Here is a 10,000-nt window from a genome sequence, read left to right as displayed (position 1 = left end):
TATATATACATATATGTATATATAATTATATATATGTATATATATATATATATATATATATAATGTTTATATTTACATATATATACAAAATTGCGCACACACATATATATGTATATATATATATATATATATATATATATATATATATATATATATGTATATATATGTATGTATATATATATATATATATATATATATATATATATATATATATATAATGTTTATATTTACATATAGATACAAAATTACGCACACACACACACACATATATATATATATATATATATACATATATACATATATATATATATATATACATATATATGTATATATATGTATGTATATATATATATATATATATATATATATATATATATATATATATATATATATATATATATGCATATATGTGTGTGTGTATGTGTCTGTATATATATACATACATACATATATATATATATATATATATATATATATATATATATATATATATATATATATATATATATATATATATTTATGTATATATATATTTATATATATACATATATATATACATATATACATGTACACATATACACACATGTTTACATGTACATACATACACACATATATACACATATGTTTATACATACATACACACACACATATATGTGTGTGTGCCTGCCTGTGTGTGTGTGTGTGTGTGTGTGTGTGTGTCTGTGTGTGCGTGTGTTTACATATGTTGTATTTGTATATGTGCATACACTTGGAAATAATATTTCAGCTGCAGTATATACTACACATATATATCCTCTTATCTACTCAAGGTTAAGAACTAAGTTGTAAGTCTTTTTCAAGAGGTATTAAGAAGTCATAACATTATCTCATTCCCGAGATAAGTGGTATCTCTAAGCTCTGGTTGAATGACTCTTTTTCTTTGACTCAGGTGCTTAACTCAGGTAATTAACTCAGGTAATGATTTGGATATAACATATAACAGGCATCAAAGGCAACATGTTGTTATTTAGTTGACTATTTTTGTCAGGCGTTATGTATATATTTCTTTCGTACGTTTTTTATTTCTTCCATTTTTTTCTTTCGTTTTTTCTTTTTACTTTCTTTTTTTCTTTTTTTTTTCTTATTCTTTTTTCTCTTTTTTTTTTCTTTTTTTTTTCTTTTTTTTTTCTTTCTTTTTAACAAGCGGTGGATATGAAAGCAAATAACATAGTAAAATCATTCGTTTTTGCATCAAAGTTTCCACTCAGAGTGAATACGGTTTAGTATAATGGCTCTCTTATAAAATAAATAAATAAATAGATAAATATACATATTGAAAATACCTAGAGGGAACCACCATCACTGCATCTGAACGACAGAAATTTAAGATACATACGTAAGTTAGTGAAAGGCGACAGAAGTTTACGAAAGAGACTTAAGAGCCGTGAGGAAAAAAAAGTATCTTAAAACTAATGAAAATAGATAACCAGTTTACAGTATACAGTATAATCTTATCGACACTCAGGTTCTGATGCTGCAGTTACGATCTTGGTTCTGTCGCGATGACGCTTGCCGAAGTGTTTTTTGTTTTTTTTTTCTTAATACCCCTGCCTTATTATCAAAATGGAGTCTCGGGAAGACAACCTAAAATGCATAATAAATGGACCGTATGGTAAATGTGAACAGCAACGACAGATAAACAGGAATTAATCCCCTTTAATTCTGTTAATTACTTAGAAATTCCATTAACCACTACAGTAGTGATAGTTATGAATATCTACTAAATATTTTGAAACATTATATCTTAAACCTTTAGACCTTTGTGTGAAGAAGGAAGCAACCTGAGAAGGAAGTTGGCTTTTGGCTTAAATCTTGTTTTTACGCGCTATATCATGGTAAGGAATAGCCAAATTAACTTCAGATTTATGGTGCACAAGCATCTGTGTCTCTTCAAAGGACAAGCTAGATCAATCGTGATTGGATACTTGAATTAAGAATAAAACTGGGAACCACGTGTAGTTGAAAGAGACAACCAAAACTGACTTTTTATCCAAATGAGCAAAGTGTACATAGATTCTCAGGAAATAGATAAATAAAAGTTTTGCTATTACAAACTAAAAGTAAATTTGTCTTTTTACTTAATCATGCAGGAAATTGAAAGTTTAAAGTCACGAGTTGAACTTCTGGGTGTTGGACGTGAAAGAACTTCACCCACTGACAACGTGTGTGTGTGTGTGTGTGTGTGTCTACCTTATTCCTTGAATTTTCGATATCTATTTTTTCGATTAATGCTATTGTTGTCATTACTGTTAGCATAGAAATCATAACAATAGTTAAAATAACGATAGAAGTAAATCCTTCTTCTCTTTTGGAAAATTAGTGAAAAAGGGTAAACCGGTGATTCTAGTTAATCTTACTAATTAACTCGCCTGAGGAATCATCTACGTGTAAGATAATGATACGAATTAAAACCCCAAAAGTTGCTTTCCTGATAATCCGTCAGTTAAATACTTATTTTCATTTTAATTTGAAAGAATTACCAGCTCATTTAGAATTGAAAAGTCACAACTATCAAATCTTGGTGATTTGTCATTGTAAAACAATTAAATTGCAGATGCATTTGCAACTTTGTATTTCAGCTTCTTATTATTCAATATTAAATGGAAAATAAAGCACAGTCTTTTTGAAAATAAAGGAAAATAAAGTACCTTATTATCAAAATAAGGCAAGAGCAAAGAACACTTTTACTCAAAATCAGGGAAAGCAAGGTGGCTTCTTATTCAAAAATCAGGGAAAACTAAAGTGTCTTTTTAAATCGATGGACTGCCTTTTTTTCAACTGAATCTACACACCTCTGGGTCTGTGCACTGATACTGTGTAAAGTGTCTATTCCTTCTTAATCACACGATAGACCAGTTTGGATTCCTTGTAGATCTATTACGATCGATATTAACATGAAACTTAATATTAACAAGTGCGGGATTGTCACACAAGAATAATTGCACTTTTTTTGTTCAGTACAGTGTTTAACTAGCAATTTAGTTCAGTAAAGTACATAACAGGGAGGAAAATAGGTATTGTAGTTTATTTAACTGTAGGTTCCTAAGAATGCGTCTAAATGACTTACTCATTTTGAGTATTTAGTTGGTTGTAACGATTCTCAAGTACCTTCATTTTACTTTTTTTCTCTCTCTCTTTTTGAATGTTATTACTTATTCTCGCCCTTAGATTGTCTCAGAAAATCACCACTTCTCATATTTCTTGATTTTTTTTTTTTTTTATTATGTATATTATTATCATTATTTTCGACCGGTCACTTCTTGTTTACTTTAGTTTGTGCACTACATACTATCATTACCTATTTCACAAAGTAATTAAGAAAACCACGAAATTTGCTAAGTCATAAAACTGATACTCATTCCTGTTATCAGAGTAAATGTCTTCGAAATAACAAGTGTGAGCAACCATACAGCCTAATCCTATGCGTTATGTTTACTTGAGTAGCAAAGACTAAAGAGTGCAAAATGAAAAGGCTTTTCAAGTTAAATTATAATGATAATAATAATAATACTAATAATATAACACGTACAATAACACGCCTAGATAGCTCAGTTGGGAGAGCGTTAGACTGAAGATCTAAAGGTCCCCGGTTCGATCCCGGGTCTGTGCACTTTTAATGAACCTACACCTGTTGCATATGAAGAAGGATCCTCAAATGCCAATAACAGATAAAGTCGCGTTCGTCTTGAGCTGCAGTTCTGCAAGGCAACTCGACTCGCTGCGACTAAGTAGCGGCGACAACCCACTAACTGACAGTCGCCGCCACTGACCTAAGTCCACTTTGCTACCACTTTTGAGTAGCCGTAGTCCCGTTCAGTCTAATTGTTCCTGGACTATTTGCATCGGTCGGTCCTAGGCGGTAAAGATGAAACCGATTAAGGCATTTGTCAAAATGGCGCAAGAACAGTCGGGAAAAACGTCGGGCTAAAGGAGGAAGACTGTGGATTAGGAAGCGTGTAGCCAGAATACATATACGTATATATCTATCTATCTCTCTCTCTATATATATATTATATTATATATATAGAGAGAGAGAGAGAGAAGTGTATGTGCATGTGTGTTTTTACAGCTTTTATGGCGTTTTATTTACGCGTGGCGGATCCCTGAAATTTCCATGTCCTTGGATCGAACTCCCAAGTAAGAACAGGAAAGATAATCCACCCAAGACCAATCTGGGTACTCTTGCGTCGTCGTGGATTCTCAAAAGTGCCCAGACCCGGGATCGAATCGGGGACCTTTAGATCTTCAGTCTAACGCTCTCCCAACTGAGCTATCTAGGCGACTATATGGTTGAGAGCTTAATTACATTATTATTATAGAAGGTAGTGTATATTTTACGTATTTGTTTCTCTATTACTCTCTTTCTCATCTATCTCGTCTCTCTCTTCTCTCTTTTCCTTTCTCTATTCTTCTCTTTCTTCCTTTCTCCTCTCTTCTCTTTCTCCTAAATACGTACATACTATACGTACATATATACATGTGTATTACGTACTATACACTCATACACACACGTATACGACTCCTTTGTACTCAACACCAGTGGAGATTCAGATCCCCTTCATCGGCAGCAAAGGGGAAAAAATGGAAATAAAAGAAATTCTCTCTCTCTCTTTCACTCTCTCCCTCTCTCTCTCACTCTCCCTCTCTAAATACATACATCCTATGCATATGATTCCTTTGTACTCAATCCCTTCAACGGCAGCACAAGGAATGCTTCTTGGGACGATGATGGTGGCCGGTAATCTGGCTTCTCAATCTCAGCGATATGAAGGTACCATAAGTGACTGAAATTATACATCTTGGTTATTTATGACAGGAAGGAAAATGGAGAGAGAGAGAGAGGAGGGAGAGAATATATGATATTGATGTCATGACAATAGTAAAGTTTATGCTGCTGTTATATATTTAGTGTCTTCGAAAATAATGATGATTGTCCTTTTGGTTGATAATGAAGTTAATAATACCTAAAAGCTTCCTAAAATAATTGTAACCAACTAATGGAAATGTAACAAGTAAGTAGACATATGTGATAACGCACCGTTTATAAGAAGTTCAGTAGATAATGAAAACAATAACAACACGAATACCCTTAAGCTGAAAGGAATAGATCTGAAAACCAATCAACTGACTTTAAGATCGAGCACACGCGAAAACGGCCTATTTCGAGAACACCAATTTAATCATGAAGAGCAAGCCAATTACAAAAGCGGTAATGACAAAAGCAATAACGGGAGATTGACAGGTGTCAGCGGTGGCCTCCCATCCCACGCTCCTGTTCCCTGCTCCCGGGATGTCCCGTGATAACAGTGATCTTTTCTCGACACGAAGAAAGGTACAACTCGTTTGCCAGTCTGTTAAACCTTTTCTTAATCTTAAGGAAAACCGACATTCTAAAGCAAACTATATATTGGTCAATGCTATATCATATGTATATATGTATATATGTATATATATACATATATATGTATATATATAAATATATGACATATATGTACACATATATTTTATATGCACATATATGCAGATATATATGTGCATATATACATATGTACATATATGTATATATATACATCTATATATGTATATAGATGTATATGTATATATATATGTATATATATATATATATATATATATATATATATATATATATATGTGTGTGTGTGTGTGTGTGTGTGTGTGTGTGTGTGTATGTGTGTGTGTGTGTGTGTGTGTAAATATATGATTTGTTTGTGTGTGTGCATGTATGTGTTTATATATATATATATATATATATATATATATATATATATATATATATATATATATATATATGTATATATATTTATATATATATATAAACACATACATACATACACATATATGTATATATATATATATATATATATTATATATATATATATGTATATATATATATACATCTGTGTGTGTACGTATATATGTATATTTACATATATATTTATACATACATACATACACACACACACACACACACACACACACACACATATATATATATATATATATATATATATATATATATATATATATATATTAGATGCATACCTATATATGTATTTTTGTTTGTGATTAGTCTCCCGTCGTCCAGCCTTTAACAATGATCTGTCATGACAGGAAATTGGAAAGTCAAAAACAATACCATCAAAGCAAGATTGTTGATATTTTTCTGAATCGATTTCACATTTAACATTTAAGAACCTGAAGAACCTGCTACCACCCATCCTGTATCATCACTCATTCCTTCAGTCAAAATACATGAAATATATGAACCACTGGCTCAACACACACACATACACACAGAAGAGAAAAAGTGAGAGAGAGAGGGGGGGAGGGGAGAGAAGGAGAGAGAGAGAGAAAATTTCTTTTATTTCCCTTTTTCCCCTTTCCTCTAATTTTAAGTAAATGAGAAAAAGCCACCATCATCGTCCCAAGAAGCATTTCTTGTGCTGCCGATGAAGGGGTTGAGTACAAAGCAATCATATGCATAGGATGTATGTATTTAAAGAAGAGAAGAGAATAGAGAGAGAGAGAAAAAATTTCTTTTATTTTCCTTTTTTCCCCTTTGCTGCCGATGAAAGGGATCTGAATCTCCACTGGTGTTGAGTACAAAGGAGTCATATACGTGTTTATGAGCGTATAGCACGTAATACACATGTATATGTACGTATAATATGTATGTATTTAGAAGAGAGAGAGAGGAGAGTGAGAGAGAGAGGAAGAGAGAGATGAGATAGATGAGAGAGAGCGTAATAGAGAAACAAATAGCTAAACTATACACTACCTTCTATAATAATAATGTAATTAAGCTCTCAATATGCATCTGCCTAGATAGCTCAGATGGGAGAGCGTTAGACTGAAGATCTAAAGGTCCCCGGTTCGATCCCGGGTCTGGGCACTTTTGAGAATCCACGACGACGCAAGAGTACCCAGAATAGGCTTGGTTAGATGGTCTTTCCTGTTCTTACTTGGGAGTTCGATCCAAGGACATGGAAATTTCATGGACCCCCACGCGTAAATAAAGCACCATATAAGCTGTCAAAACACACATGCACACACAACTCTCTCTCTCTCTCTCTCTCTCTCTCTCTATATATATATATATATATATATATATATATATATATATATATATATATACAGTATATAATATATAATATATATAGATAGATAGATATAGATATGTATATGTACATGTATTCTGGCTTCTAGCAGAGACACTTCTTAATCCACATTCTTCCTTCTTTACCCTGATGTTTTTTTCCCGACTGTTCATGCGCCAACTTGACAAACGCCTTAATCGGTTTGATCTTTACCGCCTAGGACCGGTCGATGCAAAAAGGGCAAGGGACGATTAGACTGAACGGGACTACGGCTACTCAAAAGTGGTAGCAAAGTGGGCTTAGGTCAGTGGCGGCGACTGTCAGTTAGTGGATTGTCGCCGCTACTTAGTCGCAGCGAGTCGAGTTGCCTTGTAGAACTGCAGCTCCAGGTTCATTAAAAGTGCCCAGACCAGGGATCGAACCGGGGACCTTCAAATCTTCAGTCTAACGCTCTCCCAACTGACCTATCTAGGCGTGTTATTATACTAGTTATATTATTACTATTATCATTATTATTATTATTATTTATCTTGAAAAGCCTTTTCATTTTGCACTCTTTAGTCTTTGCTACTTAAGTAAACATACAACATAACGCATAGGATTAGGCTCTATGCTGAACCACACTTGTTATTTCGAAGACATTCACTCTGATAACAGGAATGAGTATCAACTGTATAACCTGGTAAATTTCATGATTTTCTTAATAACTTTGTGAAATAGGGAATAATAGTAAACTAGTGGCCGGTCGAAGATAATGATAATAATCTACATAATAAAGAAATCAAGAATATGAGTATTGGTGATTTTCCGAAACAATCTAAGGGCGAAAATAAGTAATAACATTCAAATAGAGAGAAGAGAAAAAAAAATATATTCCTGAATCGTTACAACCAACTAAATACTTACAATGAGTAAGTCATTTAGACGCATTCTTATGAACCTACAGTTTAAAGAGACTACAATACCTATTTTCCTCCCTGTTATGTACTTTACTGAACTAAATTGCTCGTTGAACACTGTGCTCAACAAAAAAAAGTGTAATTCCTCCTGTGTGACATTCCCGCACTTGTTAATATTAAGTTTCATGTTAATATTAATCGTAATAGATCTACAATTGATCCAGACTGGTCTATCGTGTGATTAAGAAGAAGGAATAGACACTTTACACAGTATCAGTGCACAGACCCAGAGGTGTGTAGATTCAGTTGAAAAAAGGCAGTCCATTGATTTAAAAGGATACTTTACTTTTCCTTGAATTTTGAATAAGAAGCCACCTTGCTTTCCCTGATTTTGAGCTAAAGTGTTCTTTGCTCTTGCCTTATTTTGATAAGAAAGGTACTTTATTTTCCTTGATTTTGAATAAGAGTTTGCTTTAATTTTCCTTTATTTTCAATAAGACTGTTTTACTTTCCATCTAATTTGAATAATAAGACGCTTTACTTTACCCTGATTTTGAATTGAATAGAACTTTTGATATGAAGAAGAAATAGGACAGGGGCTCAATCCCCGCCCCCCTCCCCCTCCCTCCGTGGAAGTCCCTACCTAACATCGTTTTCAAACTGCAAGTCATACACATGTGTGACTTATGATACACCTGCTGAACTTTTTACCCCGGGAATGTAATCAAACTTTTAAAAAAGGCTGTTGTTAAAATCCATTTCAAAAAGTCCTGTTATTCGAAAGTGAGTTTGCAAGGAATGAGTTTGCAAGGAATAAGTTGCAACGCGAGAGAATTCGCTCCAGATCAAAAGCTGAAGTTCAAATGGCATGGCGCGGATTTTACGGGAAAAAGTTCGTTCGTAAGATATATTTATTCCGTGCATGCAATTGCAGATTTAGAATATAGGAAGTTTTGATTAGGGGAGATAGAGGGAAAATATCTAAAAAAAAAAAAAAAAAAAAAAAAAAATAGTTTATATAAACACAAGACAGACTGAAGATACACGTAGTTTTAAAGACATAGTTCTAATAATCTGTAGTTTCCTTTAGTTATTTAAATAGGCTGTGGCGACTATTTGTGTTTTGCGTAATTACAGTTTTAGGAACTACAAAGTAAGAGGGTAAGCGGTAGGGGGGAGTGGGGGAAGGGGGGAGGTCCTACACTAATGAAATCGGCAACAGCCACCCCCACCCCCCCTCACTCTGGTCCCCCCCCCCCCCCCCCCCCCCCCCGCCCAGCCAGGGCCTGCATGAATAAAATACGATTTCCACCTTTTTCTCATGCATTGCACACCCACGCGCTGCCTTGCACGCTGTGTGTTTGCAATGATAAATTTCATATTTGCGTTCGTCTTTTTTAAAATTTCTTAGCATAAACAGAGCTATTATTTGCAAAAGTAAAATGAATAAATGAAATAAGAAAAATAGATGAAATTTTAGAAATATATAGACGAAAAAAATATATGAATTAAAGATATAAATGAGTTCAGTACATCAGACCAGAACTTCATCTATAAAAAAAGAATTAACTTGTGAAATACAAAGTTGCAAATGCATCTGCAATTTAATTGCTTACAAGGACAAATAACCTAGATTTGATAGTTGTGACTTTTCAATTGTAAATGAGCTGGTAATTCTTTCAAATTGAGCTGAAAATAAGTATTTAACTGACGGATTATCAGGAAAGTAACTTTTGGGGTTTTAATTATTATCATTATCTTACACGTAGATGATTCCTCAGGCGAGTTAATTAGTAAGACTAACTAGAATCACCGGTTTACCCTTTTTCACTAATTTTCCAAAAGAGAATAAGGCTTTACATCTATCGTTGTTTTAACTATTGTTATGATTTCTATGCTAACAGTAACAACAATAATAGCATTAATCGAAAAAATAAATATCGA

General features: G+C 33.2%; 1 non-coding gene across 1 annotated transcript; it reads left to right on the top strand.

The window, feature by feature from the left end:
* Window positions 1-6,879: 6,879 nt before the first annotated feature.
* On the top strand, window positions 6,880-6,952 carry TRNAF-GAA (transfer RNA phenylalanine (anticodon GAA)). The gene has a single exon. It is a non-coding gene; the product is annotated as a tRNA-Phe (tRNA).
* Window positions 6,953-10,000: the final 3,048 nt, after the last annotated feature.

Source organism: Penaeus japonicus, unplaced genomic scaffold (genome assembly GCF_977035675.1).
Source record: "Penaeus japonicus unplaced genomic scaffold, GWHDUDI00000001_assembly GWHDUDI00000041, whole genome shotgun sequence".
NCBI lineage: Eukaryota > Metazoa > Arthropoda > Malacostraca > Decapoda > Penaeidae > Penaeus > Penaeus japonicus.
The sequence above is the reverse complement of the archived record's forward strand: the minus strand, read 5'-3'. Positions and strand labels throughout refer to the sequence as shown.